At 43.2% G+C, this 13,224-nt stretch overlaps 1 protein-coding gene and 1 non-coding gene across 2 annotated transcripts in view; both read right to left on the bottom strand.

The window, feature by feature from the left end:
* LRRC1 (leucine rich repeat containing 1) overlaps positions 1 to 13,224 on the bottom strand; it is a 239,647-nt gene that overhangs the window by 224,946 nt on the left and 1,477 nt on the right. The gene's annotated exons all lie outside the window — the stretch shown is intronic.
* Positions 12,082 to 12,189, bottom strand: LOC120938389. Its single transcript, XR_005749013.1, has one exon. It is a non-coding gene; the product is annotated as a U6 spliceosomal RNA (small nuclear RNA).

The raw sequence follows: 13,224 nt of genomic DNA, 5'->3' as shown, positions 1-13,224 counted from the left end.
GCAATCTGAAAACACCTACACATGGCTAGACTGGATAATTATCCCAACATTAGTAGATCACACTAAAAAGGCAGAATCATACAAAGCGTTGCATACAATACCTACCTTTGATTACCAAATCATAGGGGCATAATGTTGCCCATCAAGGGTCTGAAATCTCAATATTTTCAGAGTTAACAAATTTTCAAAAATTAAAAATTTCTGAGCTCAAAAAAATTAAAAGCAATCTGCCACTGATGAGCAATAAGCACAAGCATAGACCTATTAGCTGCCGAGAGAGTTAAAGGGGTTGTAAAGGTAAAAAAAAAAAAAAAAAAAAAAAAAAAAAAATCCCTAAATAGCTTCCTTTACCTTAGTGCAGTACCCCTTCACTTACCTCATCCTTCCATTTTGCTTTTAAATGTCCTAATATCTTCTGAGAAATCCTCACTTCCTGTTCTTCTGTCTGTAACTCCACACAGAAATTAAACACTTTCTCCCTGGTGTGGAGAAAGCCTCTTGAGGGGGCGAGCAGGAGGGTCAGGATGCTATCTACTTTGCAGATAAAGAAAGGAGCTGTGTGTTAGTGGGCGTCACGACATTCCTGCTCGCCCCCTCAAGAGGCTTTCTCCACACCAGGGAGAAAGCCTTGCATTACTGTGTGGAGTTACAGACAGAAGAACAGGAAGTGAGCATTTCTCATAAGAAATAAGGACATTTAAAAGCAAAATGGAAGGATGAGGTAAGTGAAGGAGGACTGCACTAAGGTAAAGGAAGCTCTTTAGGGAATTTTTTTTTTTACCTTTACAACCCCTTTAAGATATGAACAGCTAGGGTGGAAGATACATGGGTAGTCATACAAGGGCATGTATTGGCAGAAGTATGAAGTTCTCATACACCACTTATCCAGAGTTATAGGAGGCACTTGGTGCATGCTAAGTGTTGTTCAATGTACTTGGCCTAACCCTTCGAAGGATAGGTCACCTGCACCCAACAACAGACAATGTTAAACAGCTCAGTCTACTCAAGTACAGGAAAGCCTTAAGCTGTCATGGCGGTTATTTACCAAAGCACTGAAATAGATCCAATATATCTAGTGCATTGTGGGAAAAGGTCCTTACAATCCAAAACGGCAGAATTGCATACAAAAAGGAGCAAGGCAGATTAAGTAGAACATAAGGTTAAGTTCATTACAACTGTTACTTATTAAACCAGTTTCTCCATTGCACTTGAACTTTGTAGCTGCCCTAGTAGTCACATGAAGCAAGTAAAGACATTTTGAGAATCCGGTTTCTCATTGGTACATATACATTATTACAATATTCATATTTTGTTGCCAATGTACGGAAATGTTCATTGATTCACAAACCCGTTTCTGTGACAATTGTCTAATAGGAGAATTCCTCTTACTTCGTAGAGCAGGGGTGTCAAATCCATTTAATCGAATGCGGCATCAGCAATATGGTTGCCCTCAAAGGGCCGCTTGTAGGTGGGTTGCGCTACAGAGTGCAGAGTTCAGGAGTATGCTGTGCACAGTGGGCGACATCTCTCCCCCCACCTCTGCCTCAACCCCTCCCAGCTCAAAAGCAACTGCATTCATGTGTAGGCTTTACAAGGTTTTTACAGCACTCCCTCTCCATTGCCACTATTGGATAAAGCAAGTCCCCAAAAGTTCACCATCGGCGATGCATGAAAAAAGAACCCTGAAAACGATTTTCTAACATTACATCCAGCTCACGCTCTACATTGACAGTATGCCGTTAGTTTTAGTTTTTTTTTGCTGTACATACCTCGTACAGCTATTTTCTTCCCCGGCTTCCGGGTAGGGCCTTCCGCGGGAGTGGGCGTTCCTTTCCAGCAGGTGATTGACGCGATGACAAAAACGACCTCCACCCGTCGCATAAGGAGCGTCACGGGTTGCCGAAAGAAGCCGAACGTCGGTGCGCAGGCGCCGTATAGCGCCGACTCGCCGTTCGGCTTCTTTCGGCAACTCGTGACGCTCTTTATGCCACAGGTGGAGTTCGTTTTTGTCATCACGTCAATCACCTCGCCGTTCGGCTTCTTTCGGCAACTCGTGACGCTCTTTAACCACTTAAGGACCGCCTCCTGCACATATACGTCGGCAGAATGGCACGGCTGGGCACAAGCACGTATATATACACGTCCTGTACTTGTACCCAGCCGTGGGTCGCGGGGGCGCGCTCCCACGACCTGGTCCGAAGCTCCGGGACCGCGGGTCCCGCGGACCCGATCCCCGGAGCTGAAGAACGGGGAGAGCCGTGTGTAAACACGGCTTCCCCGTGCTTCACTGTGGCGGCGCATCGATCGCGTCATTCCCTTTATAGGGGAGACACGATCGATGACGTCACACCTACAGCCACACCCCCCTACAGTTGTAAACACTCACACAGTGAACCCTAACTCCTACAGCGCCCCCTGTGTTTAACTCCCAAACTGCAACTGTCATTTTCACAATAAAGAATGCAATTTAAACGCATTTTTTGCTGTGAAAATGATAATGGTCCCAAAAATGTCAAAATTGTCCGCCATAATGTCGCAGTCACGAAAAAAATCGCTGATCGCCGCCATTAGTAGTAAAAAAATAAAATAAAAAATGCAATAAAACTATCCCCTATTTTGTAAACGCTATAAATTTTGCGCAAACCAACCGATAAACGATTATTGCGATTTTTTTTACCAAAAATAGGTAGAAGAATACTTATCGGCCTAAACTGAGGAAAAAAAAAATTATATAGGTTTTTGGGGAATATTTATTATAGCAAAAAGTAAAAAATATTGAATTTTTTTCAAAATTGTCGCTCTATTTTTGTTTATAGCGCAAAAAATAAAAACCGCCGAGGTGATCAAATACCACCAAAAGAAAGCTCTATTTGTGGGGAAAAAAAAGGACGCCAATTTTGTTTGGGAGCCACGTCGCACGACCGCGCAATTGTCTGTTAAAGCGATGCAGTCCCGAACTGTAAAAACACCTTGGGTCTTTAGTCAGCATATTGGTCCGGGGCTTAAGTGGTTAAGCTTCACAATACCCACAAGCAAAATGACAACGGTGTGGACATCTTTTATGAATAAGTATGCGGAGTAAAATAAAATAGTAAGTGACCAGATTTATATTATAAAAACGCATGATGAAAGGAGATACATTTAAAAAATGCCAAGTGTGGTTGGAACCCCGCTTTAATGCAAAGAATGCATCAAACGTTTAAAAATATATATATAAAAAAAAAAAAAAAATATATGAACTGCCTTTACAATCTCTTTAATTAAAGGCTATTGTACAAACAAACTGCATATTGCATCAGCCAAGTAGATGCAATTGCCTTAAATATTGGGGGGGTAAAATGCCATGGCGAGTCCGGTCATGCAGTGAAGACTACAGTCAGATCTAACCTTCCATTATTATCAATGAGAAATCTGCCTATCTACAGTATGTCTGAATATCATATAGATAGAGATATCTATAGCTATATCAAAATTCTAATGAAGAAAAAATAAAAATCAATGCACAGGGATGCCAAGCTGCTACTTGATAAATGCTGCTTGAATTTCTCTAAAGCCCACAACATTGGAGTTGACCTCAAAATTTACCACAATGCGCGATTCAAGCGAAGGAGTGGTCGTTGCTTCTACTGAATGTGCTGCCAATATTGCAACATGTATACCATCCTATTATCTAAATCTACAAGTGTGCGCTTGGTAATAGAAATGAGTGTCTATTGAAACTCCTACAACATTCATGAGAAACAAAAGACCTGAAGAATTTGAAGACATTACTCCAGAGAATACACCAACCAGGTGCTTGACTGCCCTGGACAAGTTCATTCATAAGCCAAGCAAGAAACCTTACTAAAAGAACAGCCGCAATATAACCATCCTGGTAAATGGATCTAAGCTCAACTTTGAAGACATTTTAAGTGTAGGTTGTTTTAGGCTGATAAAAAAAAAAAATGTGTGTGGCCAGATGGAACAAAATAGATCCAATTTTCTGGTTGCGATTACTGGGGCCATAAATCATACCAAAACTAGAACATTTATAGGCTATGACTGTTGAGGATCACACGGTTAGCCCTGCTGGAAAATCCCTAAAAATTAGGTTTTAAAAATCTCAGGGCTCTTCGCTTGTTTACTAAGAACTAGGTCATGGCTCATGTTATTTGAGTCAACATAGTATATAAACAGTAATGTGGTGTCTGGTCAACCTGGAAAGACATGCAGTAATAGTGCTCCCACGTACTAAATAGGGATAAGCCCAACACCCCCCAGTTCGGTTCGCAGCAGAACATGCAAAACAATTTGTTCCAACACCATTAAAGTCTATGGGACACGATTGTGAAAAAAAAAGTGCCAATTTTAAAGGCTTATATGCAAGTTATAGTCATAAAAAGTGTTTGGGGACCTGGGTCCTGCCACAGGGGACATGTATCAATGCAAAAAAAAAAAAAAAGAAGTTTAAAAACTGCCTTTTTTTGGGAGCAGTGATTTTAATAATGCTTAACCGCTTGCTGACTGCCCACCGTAGTTTTACAGCGGCCGGTTGGCTTGGCAAAATCACGTAATACGTGATTTTGCATTGCGGCTACTAGGGGCGCGTGCGCCCCCTGCTCACCCCTGATGCTGATGTGAGTGCCCGGCACCGCCGGGCACCCGCCATCGCTCGTTACAGAGCGAGAACGGGAGAGAAATGACTGATCGTATGTTCATACAATGTATGAACAGCGATCTGTAATTTCCCCTAGTCAGTCCCATCCCCCCTTCAGTTAGAACACAATGGAGAGAACATAATTAACCCCTTCCTCATCCCCTAGTGTTAACCCCTTCCCTGCCAGTGACATTTTTACAGTAATCGCTATACAAATGCCAATGGTCCCAAAAATGTGTCCGATGTGTCCGCTAGAAGGTTGCAGTACCGATATAAAAAAAAAAAAAAAAAATTACTAGTACATATAAACTATCCCCTATTTTGTAGACGCTATAACTTTTGCGCAAACCAAACGCTTAGAGATTTTTTTTTTTTATGAAAAATATGTAAAAAAAAAAAAAAAAAATAAGAAAATAAAGTATATATATTTTTGGGGGATATTTATTACAGCAAAAAGTAAAAAAAAATATTATTTTTTTTCAAAATTGTCACTATTTTTGTTTATAGTGCAAAAAATAAAAACTGCAGAGGTGATCAAATACCACCAAAAGAAAGCTCTATTTGTGGGGGGGGGGGGAAAGGATGTCAATTTTGTTTGGGAGTCACGTCGCTCGACAGCGCAATTGTCAGTTAAAGAGAGGCAGTGCCGAATCGCAAACAGTGGCCCGGTCATTGACCAGCAAAATGGTCCGGGGCTGAAGTTGTTAAAGTGAAACAATAAAAGTTAAATATTCCTTTAAATGCCTTACCTCGGGGGTGTCGATAGTATGCCTGTAAAGTAGCGCATGTTTTCCGTGCTTAGAAAAGTCCCTGCACAAAATTACATTTCTAAAGGAAAGAAAAAGTCATGTAAAACTACTTGCGGCTATAATTAAGCATGGGTATGGTATTTAAAGGGGTTGTAAAGGTAAAAAAAAAATAAATAAATAAAAAAATCCTAAAATGGCTTCCTTTACCTTAGTGCAGTCCTCCTTCACTTACCTCATCCTTCCATTTTGCTTTTAAAATGTCCTTATTTCTTCCGAGAAATCCTCACTTCCTGTTCTGTCTAACGCCACACAGTAATGCAAGGCTTTCTCCCTGGTGTGGAGTGTCGTGCTCGCCTGAAATACAGGAGAGTCAGGATGCTCTCTACGTTGCAGATAAAGAAAGGAGCTGTGTGTTAGTGGGCGTCCTAACTCTCCTGTATTCCAGGGGAGGGGGGGGGGGTCGAGCAAAACACTCCACACCAGGGAGAAAGCCTTGCATTACTGTGTGGAGTTACAGACAGAAGAACAGGAAGTGAGGATTTTTCAGAAGAAATAAAAAGACATTTAAAAGCAAAAATCGAAGGAGGAGGTAAGTGAAGGAGGACTGCACTAAGGTAAAGGAAGCTATTTAGGAAAACATTTTGTTACCTTTACAACCCCTTTAAGGAGAACCCTGCGCCATGAGAGGCACCCGCCATATGATGCTCTTCCACCATGACAGCTGTTAAATAGCTGAGGGCGGGGCCACCCGTCACATGCACGGGTGACCCCGCCCCACTCTGACGCAACAGGAAACCTGCATACTTTATAGTAGTCCAGAGGATGTAAATTGTGGGGTTATCCGATGCCTCTCCATATTAGCAGGAAGTACCAAAGGTGATTAGCAAAACCACACTACCCAGAAACCCTAGGGCTTTGTGCAATGGTATGGCCCTTGCAGCCCTATGAGCATAGTATATATGCCGCCTACATATGCTGTCAAGTGCCCAGCAAAGCATGACTAAAGCAGAGACTACTGAAATGCATCTGTACAGTAACAATACCATATGACCACATTAAGTTGTTAAGCCGCATCATTCTGTAGTCCAATATAGCTCAGCAAATGCAAGTTTTGACAATATGGTATTGCTGGGCTGAAGCATTGTCAGACTGGATTTGGACAGAGTTTTGAGAAGAAACATTTCCATTCATGTGAAAAAAAACAGATCATCAATAAAAAATTACTTGGTGATGCTGCACACCATAATTTTTTTTTTTTAAATCAGCCTATAGTTCTTCTTTAACTGCTTGCCGCCCACCCACAGTACATTTACTGTGAACAGGCTAGGCAATATACCGGTACGTTGCAGCCTTTCTTCCAGATTTGGGGGCGTGTGTGCCCCCTACTGTAATTGGGCACAGCACAAGTTTGTCAACAGATTTCAGACAATGATTTATGGCTGAAACCTTCTGGAGGCAAATCAAAGCACAAGTTCTGTGTTGAAAAATTCACAGAACTCTGTATATAGACTGAGATCTGTCTGTTTCTTCTCCCCGAAATTAAATCTGACTTCAGGTAGAAAAAAAAACAGCCAGATCTATGAGTAAAATCACAACACATTACACTTGTTATGCACACAGTAAACCTCTTGATGTTAACCCCTACCCAGCCAGTGTCATCATTCGTACTATTATTAGTGTCACTAGCAATGTTGCAGTCAGTGTCCCTCCCAGCCAGTGTCTGATAGGACCAGATTTCCCGCCACACTATAGCCACTTTTACACAGGCGATCCAATCAGGTCCACCTGTCAGTTTATCAGGAGGACCTGATTGGACCCTCCCTGTCTTCTATGGAGTGGCGGACATATGTCTGACAAAACCCACTGTCATCCCATCCTGTCCACTAAAGACAGATAGATGGTGGTCCCATTGGATCAGATGTAAACTGGAGACAGGCAATCCATTTCCGTCTGATTGCCCAACAGAGCAGAGTGGGACTGTCCATGTCTGCTCTGCATAGCAGAGCGGACATGAACCTGTCATCCACCTGCTCAGCGGGGACCAGTGGAGTGATCCCCTGCTGAGCAAGCAGCAGCACCTGCGTGAAAGGGATCTTGATGCTGATCACCACCATTACAAATATACCATTTATGGCTGTGTAAATTACAGGATAATATATATATATATATATATAAAAATTGATGGCAAGATGAATGCAGTATGTTATCAAAAAATACTGGAGAAACATTTGCATTCATCAGGCAGGAAGCTGCGCATGAGACGTACTTGGACATTCCAACTTGACAATGATCTAAAAACACAAGGCCAACACACTGCAGCACACTGACACATGATAAACCCCCCTCTTACACAGGGAAGTGGTCCACGGATCTGGGAAAGGAACTCCATATAGCGGATTGGCAGAAATCTTACTACTTCACTCACAAGTCCTCTGTCTCCTGCTACTCCCAGGAGAAAAACTTTAAGCTCCTCTCTCGATGGTACAGGGATCCTCACTCTTTACATAAAATATTTCCATCTGTGCCCCCTGTGTGTTGGAGATGCGGCTCGGTGGATGGTAGCTACCTCCATATTTGGTGGGAATGTCCGGCCGTTCAGCCCCTTTGGTCTCAGGTTTTTGCCATATACAGCAAGCTCTATGATCGTCCCCTGACACTTTCACCAGAAATAGCTTTACTGTCCATGTTACCTGGCTCCATAGCTTCCCAGAAGGGTACCTTGCTGCGTTTTTTTCTGTCGGCCGCAAGGCAGCTTATCCCCCAATTTTGAAAAAATACTACTACCCCTCCCTTGTCCTTGGTGGGTCTCTGTAGTCAATGACAGTATGCGCATGGAGGAGATGTTGGCCTTAGATACTGACACTTATGATAAATTTAAGACCTTGTAGCTCTTGTGGATCAATTATTCTACCTCTGACTCCTTAAAGGCGTTACTAACACCTCGAGATCAGCCCTGATGCTCAGTCCGTGTATGCTTTGCACAGATGACGTGTCGTGGCCCGCTCGGTTCATCCCCCTCTCCCAATGATCAGATGTTGTTCTACCGATTTATATTTCATCAGCCCTCCTTGTTTTTCCATATCACACATTGTTAGCCACCCGACATGGGAGGCAAATTTGTTGGACTTGTGTTGGGCTTACGTTGCACAGTGTCTCAGACAGTATGTATTGATATGTACCTTCCTGTATTGTAGACATCTGATGGTTATATGTGTTGTATCAATCTGTTGAAAAGCAATAAATACATATTTACCCCCTAAAAGACAAAGCCAAGTCGACCCATCATTGACTACAGCAGAATAAAGTGAAGGTTCTGGAGTGGCCACCTCAGTCTTCTGACCTCAATATCATTGAGCCACTCTGAGGAGATATCAAGCGTGCAGTTCATGAAAGACAGCCCAAGAATTTACAGGAACTGGAGGCTTTTTGCCAAGAGGAATGGGCAGCTTTACCATCTGAGAAGATAAAGAGCCTCATCCACAAATACCACAAAAGACTTCAAGCTGTCAATGATATTAAAGGGGGCAATACACAGTATTAAGAACTGGGGTGTGTAAACTTTTTATCAGGGTCATTTGGGTAGTTTCTGTTGTCATTACGATTTAAAAAGAGTAAAACACAGTTGAGTGATAATAAATGGCTTCAGCAAAACACTAACCACGAGTGAAAAATGTTTTTGTGTTATTCATATCCTCTGAAAAATAACCAAGAAATCAAATTCTGTCAGGGTGTGTGTGTCTGTGTCCGTTACATACACCATATAGTTTGTAGACGTTATAAACATTTACACAAACCAATTATTATACACTTAAAGCGGAGCTCCACCCTAAAGTGGAACTCCCGCTGATCGGAACCCTCCCCCCTCCGGTGTCACATTTGACACCTTTCAGGGGGAGGGGGGGTGCAGATCCCTGTCTAAAGACAGGTATTTGCACCCACTTCCGGCTATTCTGCGGGCAGGACGTCACCTCCTGTCCGCCCCGTTGTGTTGTGTTCTGGGAACACTCGGCTCCCAGAGTACAGCGGGAGCCAGTCAGCAGGCGCAGCGCGACTCGCGCATGCGCCGTAGAGAACCGGGCAGTGAAGTAGAAAACAAAAATTCTGTCTCTTCCGCCCTCCCCCCACCATTTATATAATAAAACACACCACACACACACACACACACACACACACACGTAGATCAAATGCCACTAAACAAAAGCAGTATTTGTGTGAAACAAAATGATATAATTTTGATTCGGTAAATTACTTCAGCGAAGTGCTGAATAGCAAAAAATGGCCTGGTCACAAAGGGGGTTAAACCTTCTGGGCCTGAAGTGCTTTATAGCAAAAAAAATGGCCTGGTCATGAAGGGGGTTAAACCCCAAGGTGAAGCGGTTAATAAGTCAGAATAATGTACATGTACCAACCATCTATTTTTTTGACTGTTTAACTTCCAAGTGACTTGTGCCTCCCATATTGCTCCTCAGAAACACACTGATGGAATACAAGGAAGCAGCACTGAGCCAAGTGAAAACATTAGAAGCCGTAGACGTAAACAACAGATTGCTCCTAATTATGTAACAGGCGCTCCATACTGCTGACTGAAAACCTTCTAGAAGAAGCCTTTCAACACAAAACACACTGCACCTCACACACAGGAGGTTTTCTGTCAGCTAGTGCTGAATTCCAGGACACAGCAGCTGGGAATACGGGAGCAGTAATAGAACCTGGGAACTTCCCCCACTCCCTCCCATGGAGTCCTGTACTCATGATGAACACAGGAATGTGCTGTACTGGAGGCAGGCCATCTACCTGGACTACCATAGGCCACCAGCCATTTCACCTTCCTGGAACCTGAGGAGACATTCATTTCACTGCTGCGTAGTCACCAAACGTTATCAGTGCTCATACAAAATATGCAACAATGACAAACTTTCCATTTCACTTCAGCCTAGTCACCAAACTATCAGTGGCCACACAAAATAATATGCAACAATGACACACTTTCCATTTCACTTCAGCCTAGTCACCTCATGTTCACACAAAATATGCAACAATGACACACTTTCCTTTGCTTTACAGCAGTGTGCACACCAAACATGGTCAGTGTTCAATCATACAAAATATGGGACAACTTCAAAGACAGGTAAACAGCAAGAAGAAATTCTACTGTGGCATGAACTGCAAGGGCCCATTGCCACCACTTGGTGTGTGTTGTGTAGGCACAAAATTTTCATTTTCCATTTTAGAACTTTAGAAAACGGCAAATTGCTATGCACCAAAGCCTGTCACAATGCGGTGTAGTGCGTTGGGGGTCATTCCTACAGTTTCAGAGAGCCATACGTCATGAAAGTCTTGCATATCTGTGTCCAGGAGTGATAAGTGTTTGTGTAAAGCCACCTGTACAAAGCAGTGTAACACAATAGTATGGACTGGGAATAAGATGCCATGTCATATCATGTTCTCATTGGTATCATCCTAAATTGTATGGAAAGGAAAATGAACATGGGCGATGGGGGTGGGAATTTTAAATATGCCTTTGATACACAGTACATATGGATTAAAACATCTTTAATAAAGAAAACTTTCATCCATATGTAGTGTGTAATATGTTCTCAAATGCATATTTAAAGTCCCACCCCTACCTGTACAAAGCAATGACATATCCGAGTATTTACAGTATGAGATATGCACGTTTTTTCACGATGCAAGACTCTGCATCAGTGTAAAGGAGTCTTTAAAAGACTCATTCACATGGGATTCAATGCACTGTGGCTGGATTTACAGGTGAATGCACTCAGCCTGTACAAAGCAATGACAGGTGGACAGCAGACGCATGTAATCGCACATGGAGTGGTTACCTGTGGATAGGGATTGCGCCTGGACGCAAGCCACAGGTAAACACTATGTGTGATTTCCATATGAACACTAGGAGAAGAACTTGGGCATCCCCTGAACTCATCTGTAGCCAAACTCTAAACTTGCTCTCTTGATCTCAGCACCACATTCATTCCCAAACCACTTGTTTGTTTACACAAGCTGCAGGATGGGAAGGTCCCGGCCCACAACACATAGGAGTAAAAACAGGAGTGCAAGGGGAGTTCAGAGGAGGACCAAGCTCATGAGCAAACATGGACTCTTGAGAGCAGCAGCTGTCAGCCTATCTCTGCTTCGAAACAGGCTGAGCAGCCACAACTATCTATATCCACCTGTTAACCCAGCCAACTTTAAGAGCCCTTTCACACTGGTGCGTTTTTGCGGTAAAAATAGCGCTATTAAAACACTCATAAAACGCTCCCCATGCATCTCAATGAACCCTTTAACACTGAGGCGTTGCGCTGGAGGAGCGTTGAGAAAAGTCCTGCAAGCAGCATCTTTGGAGCGCTGAAAAAACGCTCCAAAAAACGCCCCTCTTCCATTAAAATGAATTGAAAACGCTGTAAAGACACGGTAAAATCACTGTAAAAACGTGGTGTTTTACCGCTATTTTAACGCTCCGCTATAGGCATTTCCAGTGTGAAAGGGCTCTAAAAGTAGGGAACAGACCCTCAAGTTCTTTTCATTGCTGTCTGTGTCCCTGATGGGAAAGCCTCCCTCTAATTACTATGGTGCCCATTGCCCCAGAGACAGTGGCAGCAAAGCCACCATGTTAGGCTCCTTTCACATGGGTAGCCAGAAAAAGACACAGCTCAACCACCTGATTTTATTCGATTTTTTTATATGGAAAGCTTCACGAATTTTACGTGTGATCATCCTTGCACAGGGGACATGCTAATCTTCTCTGTATACTTCCAATTTTAGTATACGTTGCCCCCGAAGCACAGACATGGTGCCGGGTACACATTGCTGCCATGATGGTTTGCATGACAGTACAGCAACGTGCTGAGTTTGACAGGGCAGCACTTTCTTAAAGCGGAAACTAAACCCTCCTATTTTTACAGCCAAGGAAGCTGCTTCTGTTTAATCTGCAACTGCCATGGTGCTGCTCATGTGATCAGTTCGGACACCCGACATTTGATGGTTTGACAGTTTGGTTTCAACCAAACAAATGTGACCGTGATACGTGCCACAATGGAACGGTTTTTATTATTAAATTGATGGGCTTACTTCCACTTTAAATGGAGCTTGTGTGGGCTGATGTTCTGAGAAACAATTGCCTGACTTTTTTTAAAAAAAATACAGCTCCACACGACACTATGTGGTTGTGTACACCTGAAAACGTGCCACATTTGGTGACGTGTTGGGTGGGCCATTAAAGAGCAGTGTGTTTTACGCAACCCTGTGAACATAGGTTTAGTGAATGAGATATTGCCACATACTGTGAGCCAAATGCTAGGCTCACAGTTGCACTGCCAAGAAAAAAAAAAACACACACACACATGCATTAGCAAGATGCCTACAGACCTCTGAAAAGTGATCCACTATTAATTGCTTTTCAGGGGTGTGTTAGAAACAGCTTCTAACGTGAAATGACCCTTAGGCTAGGCTCACCGCTGTGCGATTTTTGTTGCGTCTGAAGATCTGCCTCTGCAGAAATGCTCCACAATCCAATTACATTTATTCCCTATGTGCTTTTTTTTTTTTTTTTTAAATACTTACCACTCAATCCAATGCTGTGCCCCGCTGTAGTCTTCTCTCCCTGCTCTCACAGGACAGACTAAGAGCAGAAGTCATTGGCTCCCGCTGCGGTCAGTCAAATCCTGTGATGAAAAAAGTGGGGGGCGGGGCCAATCTGCGCTGTCTGTGTCAATGGATGCTCGGGAGCGAGCCTGCTCATGTGTCCCCAGAGCAAATGGCTTGCTATTGGGGGGGGGGGGGGGGTACTTGGAGAAAGGGAGGAGCCATGAGTGCCAGTGG

The sequence above is a fragment of the Rana temporaria genome, chromosome 4 (assembly GCF_905171775.1).
Source record: "Rana temporaria chromosome 4, aRanTem1.1, whole genome shotgun sequence".
In the NCBI taxonomy this organism is placed as follows: Eukaryota; Metazoa; Chordata; class Amphibia; order Anura; family Ranidae; genus Rana; species Rana temporaria.
This window is presented reverse-complemented; position numbering and strand designations above follow the sequence as displayed.